We start from the raw sequence: 8656 nt of genomic DNA on the forward strand, positions 1-8656 counted from the left end.
GCTCCAACTGTAACGTGTGCTTCTTTGATTTGATGAACTAGGTCCAGTTCTGCCAGTCCGCGCGGATCAGGACCAGTCTGGGTTCGGTTTCAGTCTGACAGAGCGGTTTTTTGTTTGTTTTTTTTTTTCTTTAGCGGGACAGTGAAAGGAAAACGTTTTTTTTTTTCTTAACCTGCCGATTCTTTTTTTTTTTTGTTCCCACTGTTTATTGCAATAAAATTGTGTCATCATCATCCAACACCAACCCTGGTGAGTTTGATTTCATGGGGGGGGGTCTTCAGCCTGGGGGCCATTTGAGGCCCTTTGGAATCAGTGGAGACGGGCGCATCTGGTGCAGATGGACACATTTACTTTTCTAGGGTGAGATTTCACTGAAACGATGTCTTATATGAAACATGTTGGCTGCAATAAAAGTATTTTTCTTTGATTAGTAATGTTTCTTTTGCTGTTATTCTAATATTCTGAGGATTTACTGAGCTACACTGGAAAAAATCTAAATCTAGATAAGTCATTTTTCTTAAAATAAGTGCATTTGTTTTTTGAGGAGGTCAAAGAGACATTTTGCCAATGGAACAAGACAATTTATACTTAAAATAAGAAAACACAATTGCTTTGTCCTATTTCAAGTATATATTATCTTATTTTAAGAGTAAAAATACCCATTCCATTGGCAAACTCCCATTTACCTACTCAAATTAAAGCTAAATACACTTAATTTAAGACATTTGTACTTATTTCTAGATTGTTTTTCCAGTGTAAATGCAGCCAAGGGGAATTTGGAGGAATGTTCCTGTTGCTGAGAGTAAAATAAAAAGTTAGGAAACATTTTGGAGCTTTTTATTCCAGGCTTGTATTAATGGCATCGATGCACATCTCTACCGCTCCCTCTACTCAAGGCAGCGCCTTACTTTTGTCTTTTATTGGTGAATAATCCAGGTGTGTCTTGCCTTTGTCGTCATGGTTACGGAGGTAGGCACACCTCGATTAATAAGTTTATGCCGTAATAAAAGACGGGAAGCAGGATCAGGAAGTAGTGGAGTTAAACATAGAGCCCTTTCCTTCATTTCTGCTTGGTTTCATGTGAATATGACAGGTTTGGTTTTTCTCTTTGCAGCTAAAATAAAAAAAATCATGATTGAATTATTTTGTTTTTAATAAAAATCCATCTGAAACATGTTGGACCCTTGATTATGTTAGAATCCTTTGAAGATGAGGAGAACAGTCGGTGAAGAGATCTTTTAAAAATAGACTGTTTCATTTAACCTCATTTTTGTTATGGCCTGTTATTAAAAAAATAATTGTTTCAGACAGTTTCTCTGTGGTTGGACTCTACTGCACCAACTTGTTTGCCACATACAAAAATAACTTCAACATGATGCACAGATAATTGGAAAATTGTTGCCATAAGTTATAAAACTAGGCTGCTCAGTGGAGCAGTGGGTAGCACTGCTGCCTTGCAGCAAGAAGGTTCTGGGTTAAATTCCTGGCCTGGGGTCTTTCTGCATAGAGTTTGCATGTTCTCCCTGAGCATGTGTGGGTTCTCTCCGGGTACTCCGTCTTCCTCCCACAGTCCAAAAGCAGGACTGTAAGGTTAATGGGCTTCTCTAAATTGTCCTTAGGTGTGAGTGGTTGTTTGTGCTGTTTGTCTCTGTGTTGCCCTGTGATGGACTGGTGACCTGTCCAGGGTGGACCCCGCCTCTCACCCATTGACTGCTGGAGATAGGCACCAGCACCCCTCGCGACCCCAATTTGGGACAAGCGTGTCAGATAATGGATGAAGTTAAAAAACTTAGAAACTTAAGTATAAAGAAATGTTCCTTAAATGGGCTAGTGCAGTAAAGCATCTGTCCTTAACATTTTGTCCTGCATTACTTTTACTTTTATACTTTAAGTAGTTTTATAAATGGTACTTTTACACTTAAAGTAAAAATCTTAAGGTGATACTCAAAAGTTTTTTTTTGAACCGTAGGATAAATCTGAATCCTTATGACCTCTGCAGGCCGTGCTGGCTGTAAGGGCTCAAACCTCCTACTGCTCTAACTATCTGCAGTAAAGGTTTAATGTTTTCTTGTTGGGTGAATCGAGCATTAATCGGTTTAACGCAAGGAGCTCAACCTGCCTGCTCTTGGTAAAACATGTCTGGTTTCTGTAAAATCTTGGTTCTTCCTGGATGGACGGCCTGTTAAAGACCCCTAAAGCACCACTAAAACAGGAAGAACCAATTTCTCTACCAGTGAAGTTTTATCAGTGGGAAAAGTTAATTAACCTGCTGCATAACTCACCATGCAGCGGATAGAGGCCCTGTGCTTTGAATCTGCCAGCATTAGATGATCCGGCTGGATTGACAGGGCCTGTGTTATATTGGGGGGAGTGGGGCTATTCACCACATTGTATTGATTTATATCAGAAAACAAAAAGATACAATAGATGAATTAAAAAAATATATATATATATGGATTATATATCTATCTCAGCTCGGACTGGAAATGATTTTCAGCCCTGGCATTTTTCCATCTACACCGGCCCACTTATGGACAGTCAAGCGCGTATGAAGACACATTGTGGATTTACCAATCAATCTTCAAGCATCACATGACAGCCATCACCAAGACTTCTATAATGCGGTTTTACTGGCTTTGGTTATTAACATGGATGCGGCAGTGACTGCTGCTGCATAACATCCACACTCCAGCCCAAGAAATGTTCATAAGCCGCCTGGATATACGAAGTCTCGCCCAAATAGAACCAAAGTCTATTGATCTCTTAGGCCATAAATCTAAGGAAAACCATTTTTTACCCATAGGCGGCCATCGTAAACTGCCAGATTGGGAAACATCCCAACCTGGCAACAATGCACATAAGACGGGAACGTTAGCCTTTAGCAAAAACCCATAATGCACCGCAACATATATAATTTAGTTTGTTGCAAGGATTTTACAGTTTGAAGAAATAGAAAATGATCCATATGCCAACCGTCACAAGGATGTGCATGACAAGGAAGGGCTATATATACTGCATGCATCATTTAGGGAGTTAACATTGGATTACTTCTTGAGATCCTTGAGCTGTTAACTGTCACAGGTAGGAGCTTCGGCCAGAGAGTAAAGGGACCGGTATGATTTAAGGAGGGCCGGTCCTCCAATTAGAACCGGCCTAATTAGGATTTAGTGGTCCTTAGCCCACCACAGATTACCAGTCCGAACCTGATTTATATATATATTCACCTATGGGATGATTTAGTCACAGCAGCTTCTTGTAACCTGAAATAATCCAAATGTTCAATTTTATGGATTCCTAGCAGGGATGTGAGAACTGGTTCTGATTTGATCTGCTAGTCAGGCGCTGTGGATGAGCCTCGGTGGTCTGAGCCCAGTGAAGAGGGTTTGGCAGCGACCTCTAACCCACCGACTGTTTTCACAGGAACCATTTATACCGACACTGATATAGGATAACACTTTCAGAGGAGGTCAAAATCTATGTACAAAACTGCATCAAGCCCCGAACTAACAATAAAAAAGACTGGTGAAACGCAAAAATACAAATACTTTTTTCACTTTATATACAAATAAAGAAGGATTATTTTAAAATGTACATTGAATTAATCATTTTAAATTAATTTTTTGTGTTTAAGGTATTAATTTTTTAGCTTATGGTATATTTACTGTAATTCTGCAGTGATTACATTCAAATTTTATTAAACACATTTTTAAAATAAGATTTAAATATTTTCAAATGAATTTAAATAATGTGACATTTAATAGTTTCATTTTACAGATGTCAGCGCTTAATTTTATGCTATGTTTACTATAATTTTTAAATAAAATAAATACAATTTAGATAAAAAAGAATACAGTATTGTGATTTTATCAACTTTTCAAACATATTTACTAAATGACGGTTAAATAATTTCAAGTATATATTTTATGTTTTTATTCTTTTTTTATTATTTATTCGTAAATTATTATTCTATCATAAAATCTTGTATATTTACTGAAATATTTTAATTTATAAAATGACATTTAAAGTGCAGTAAATACATACAATTTTGAATAGATACTTTCTTATTTACTGGGACATTCGAGGGGGTAAAGGTGTATTTTTTATTCTAATCATGTATTGAATAAATAAATGTTGAGTTGTAATATTTCATGGTACATTTACAGTCATTTTTACCATTTTTTAAAAACTATTTTTACTATTTTTCAAGGCTGCACTTTTAAAAAGATGAAATGGTCCAGTGAGCTGTTTCTAAAGGAAATTTTTTTTTAAAAACTTGTGTAAACAAAATGACAAATAAAATCTGTCTAAAATCTATTTATTGATTTCTGTCTTATTAATGTCTTAAGCAATTTAGTAATCATATAGTTACCTGCAATATACAGGCTATAAAATATGCCATTTGCTGAAAGATTAACCTAGACAGAGGAGTAATTAAACCAAAACTGTACAAATAAACATTTTCCATTTAAAATGAAATATCCTCTTTCTTCATAAATACCCTCCATCTTGAATTCTAGTTTTAGCTTCACCTGGTTCTGACCAAAGTCCATCCATCCATTTTCTGTCACGTTTATCCCTGCTGGGGTTGTGGGGGTGCTGGGTCCTATCCCCAGCTGTCAGTGGGAGAGAGGCGGGGTCCACCCTGGACAGGTCGCCAGTCCATCGCAGGGCAACACAGAGACACACACAACAAAACAACCATTTATCACTGGAAAATAATGAAATCTAGATAAGTGATTTTTTCTTAAAATAAGGTCATTTGTTGTTGAATTGAGGAGGTTATTGATAAACCCTGCCAATTGAACAAGACAATTTACACTTAAATAAGAAAACACAATTGTATTGTTGTATTTCAAGTGCATATTATCCAGTTATCTTATTTTAAGAGTAAAAATACTAATTTCATTGGCAAACCATCTCATTTACCTACTCAAATTAAGAGTAAATGCACTTAATTTAAGAAATATTTACTTATTTTTAGATCGTTTTCCCACTGCACTCACACTAAGGAGAATTTAGAGAAGCTGATTAACCTAGCAGTCATGTTTTTGGACTGTGGGAGGAAGCCGGAGTACCCAGAGAGAACCCATGCTTGCACAGGTAGAAAATCCAAACACGCAGAAGGACCCGGGGCCGGGATTCGAACCTGAAACCTGCAAGGCAGCAATGCTACCCACTGTGACACTATGTAACAAAGTTACCAAAAACAAATTTGAAACGCACGAAAAAGCATAAATTGAATCAGCTGCTGTTCTTTAACCATTTGGAGGGCATACCCTGATATATAAAGCGTTGAAAGCCTTATTGTGGCAGAGTGAGCCACAGACGTCCCATGAACACGACATGATTAACAGGTTAAAAATGCAACAACAACAAAAAAACTAGGCATCTATTAGCTACATGACTATTTATAATAATCCATTAGTTGCAAAAGTAGTGAACTAGTTAACCACTTAGCAAAACAGCTGTTAGTTTATCTATCTCTCAAAGTAAAGGCTGACATAAGATTAGAGCCAGGAAGAGTTTTATCACCACATGCATTCTGATTTTGCTATATGTAGTGAGGACCATGTGTTGACCTCCCTCTTTAGTTTCAGTTATTTTTAACCCTGTCTATGCTCAAACTCTGACAGCAGCCATTAACCTAACCATTACCAATTCATACCTCGCCTTAAACCAAACTCAATGCACACCTTAGCCCTAAACTTTAGCCTTTGCAAAAAAGCTCTAGAAGACCAGGAAATTGTCCTCACTGTGATGCCAAGACAGGGAACACAAACAGACACGCTGAAGGGGGGAAATAAAGATGGAACATGAAAGTTTTCAGGTTTTTATCAGATTATATGTGTGTGCATTAGTTGGGATAATTTAATTCAGGTTATGAGTTTTTATATACAGATTAATTTAAAATGTGAAATAAATGTTGAAAATTTTTTCTCTTTTACAGGGTTACTTAATTATTATATCATCTCCATTTCTACTGCATTAATATAGAAATCATTATACATACAAAAAAAAAAACAATAAATGTTTCTTTGGGGCCCTCTAGTTACCCTTGGGCCCTAAGCAGTCACACCATTGGCCCATGCTGAGGGCCTTGCTTTAATATGTGTCGTTATGTTTCTGGGGTTTTATCCATGGTTCTGGTGTGGAGGCCCAGTCCATTTCATCCAGTGAGATTTCTTCTATATAAAACTGAATTCTAACAACCATACCATGCATGTTGCTTTAGACTAGACTATATTAATTAGGCTATGTTTGCTTCCAAAAAAATAAAATAAAAATCCACCAGCCCCCTTCTTTTAAGTATCAAATATGTGCCCTTTTGACACCACTGCACATTTGTTACTTTAATAGAAGTATAGATACTGCAGTTTTAAAAATACTCTGGTAAAAGTTGAAGTATCAACTTGACCTCTTTACTCAAGTAAAAGTGAAAAAGTATGTGCTCCAAAAACTACAGAGAAACTACAAATGCTTTATATGACTCATCCGATTCCACTCGTTTTCAGTAGATGTGGATGAAGCCAATGATCTGCATTGGATGGCGCAGATAAAATAAATATTTATGAGCATTAAACCGAAGCCAAGAGTAACGAGTAACGTCTGTTTTATAAATGTTTTTATAAAAAATTTAAATAAATGTTTTTTTTATAAAATATTTATAAATGTTTTATAAATGTTTTTATAAAATATTTAATAAAACATTTATAAATGTTTTTGTAAATGTAAGGAATAGAAAGTACAGATACTTGTGAAAATGTAATGAGTAGGAAGAAAAATAATTACTGGAGTAAAGTATAGATACCAAAAAAGTGTACTTAAGTACAGTATTTGTACTTCGTTACTTGACACCTCTGCAAATGTGTGTACTTTTGACATCACTGGTTAAAATGTTCTGGCTACGCCTCTGTCTGGATTTGATGAAAACTTGAGAACTTTTAATATTCTGTCTTTATTTCCCACCTCTAGTGAGTCGATCTGCACAGGGCTGTGTGTTGGTATAAGTGTGAGTGTGTGGGTGTGAGTGAGTGTGTGTTAGTGTATGGGTGAGTGTGTGTTGTGGGTGTGAGTGTGTGGTTATAAAAACTCTTCCTGGTTCACTTCTTATCTTCGTCTTTACTTTGACTTTATCCCCCTGCTCCTCCATGTTGAAACCTCGTCATGTTAACTTGTTAACCGGTTAGTAGCCTGAGGGCTCAGCCTGCTGCTAGTTAACCAACAGTAACTCATCGCTGAGTTAGCCGTTGCGTCTTAGCGGTGGCTCTCCTGCCTCTAACAGGTAAGCAGGTCGGTTAAACTTGTCGGTTGTGTTTCTAACTGCTAACCAGGTAAGTTTAAACTGGTTGGAAGCCGATCCGGATCTGGTTTCTTTGTTGTTTTAAGTTAGTTTTTCTATTTTTCGCCGTTTAGAAACTTGTAGAATTAGCCTGGTGTTAGCCCGTCTAGCCTGCTAGCAGGCTGGGGTACTTTCCAGACTCTACAGCCGGACTCGGTTAACCAAAGGCTCGATTCAACACTTCTTTCTGTTTTTTCGTTACGTTTGCTAAACTAAAACACTAACTCTGGTTACATTTTATTAAATATAGGATAAACTATCATTCGGCCTAAGTAAAACTGATGAGAGAAAAACTAATAGTTGTGTCCTAATTAAAGTGTCCTAACTTGGCAGAATTGAAGTTCAGGTAGGTGTCTGTAATTACAGTTGAGTAATAATCATATTTATTTAAATGTCTGTCCAAACTTTTCTAAAAAAGTTTTTGAAATTGATTATATTTACTCTTAAAAAAAAGAATGTAGTTAGATATTTGGTGTAAAATAAATAAAAAAATGAAAGTAAAAGTTTTTTTTCTGTGGTTCGGTGTGACGTCATTTGTAAACAAACCCAGTTTGTGGTGAAATTGTCTGGTTTTGATTTTAATAACAGCAGAAGTTCCAGCCAAAAAAAAAAAAAAAAAAGTCAAATGGAAATTCCTGCAAAGTCCCAAATTCATAAATCTTTAATATTTATATTTTTGGTCTGATAATCCTGCCAGATGAAACATGATACCACACTGGGAAAACGACCTAGAAAGAAGTAAATATTTCTTAAATAAAGTGTATTTATCCTTAATTTGAGTAGGTAAACTAGGTGATTTGCCAATGGAAAGAGTATTTTTACTCTTAAAATACGATAATTAGATAAAATGTACTTGAAAAGAAATAAGGCAATGAGAGGCAAAATCTTTTAGCTCCTCAATTCAAGGTTAAATGTGCTTATTTTAAATGACTTCTTTAGAGTTTGATTTTTTTTTCCAGTGCAGATTGACCGGTCATGAAATATAAAAGGAAAACATGGTAAGGAAGGAAATATAAAGGGAGCCATTTTATATCGACTCTTGTCATGTGTATAAATTGTGTATGGTACAATCTTTGTGTTTACTGAGGAGATAAAGGTATTTTAGCCACAGTAAACATGACGCTATTAGTTGAAGTAAAATCTTTTATCTGTCATAAATGATTTGGATTCTGATTGAGTCCAAAGTCCGATCCCAATCCTCCTCTGAAGCAAACGTCTTCTCTGTAGTCTTTTAAAATGCTTTGGATCAATTTCTTTTCTTAACTTTATTGAACTAAATGGTCCCACAAATGTAGAACTTGAAAAATGTATAAGAAT

At 35.9% G+C, this 8656-nt stretch overlaps 1 protein-coding gene across 1 annotated transcript in view; it reads left to right on the plus strand.

Moving 5' to 3' along the window:
* Positions 1–6960: 6960 nt before the first annotated feature.
* rffl (ring finger and FYVE-like domain containing E3 ubiquitin protein ligase) overlaps positions 6961–8656 on the plus strand; it is an 8712-nt gene continuing 7016 nt past the window's right edge. Inside the window, exon 1 of the mRNA XM_015392971.1 lies at positions 6961–7282. The gene's annotated coding sequence lies outside the window, so the exon portion shown is untranslated. The remainder of the gene's footprint in view (positions 7283–8656) is intronic.

Source organism: Cyprinodon variegatus, unplaced genomic scaffold (genome assembly GCF_000732505.1).
Source record: "Cyprinodon variegatus isolate N-32 unplaced genomic scaffold, C_variegatus-1.0 Scaffold617, whole genome shotgun sequence".
Lineage (NCBI taxonomy): Eukaryota > Metazoa > Chordata > Actinopteri > Cyprinodontiformes > Cyprinodontidae > Cyprinodon > Cyprinodon variegatus.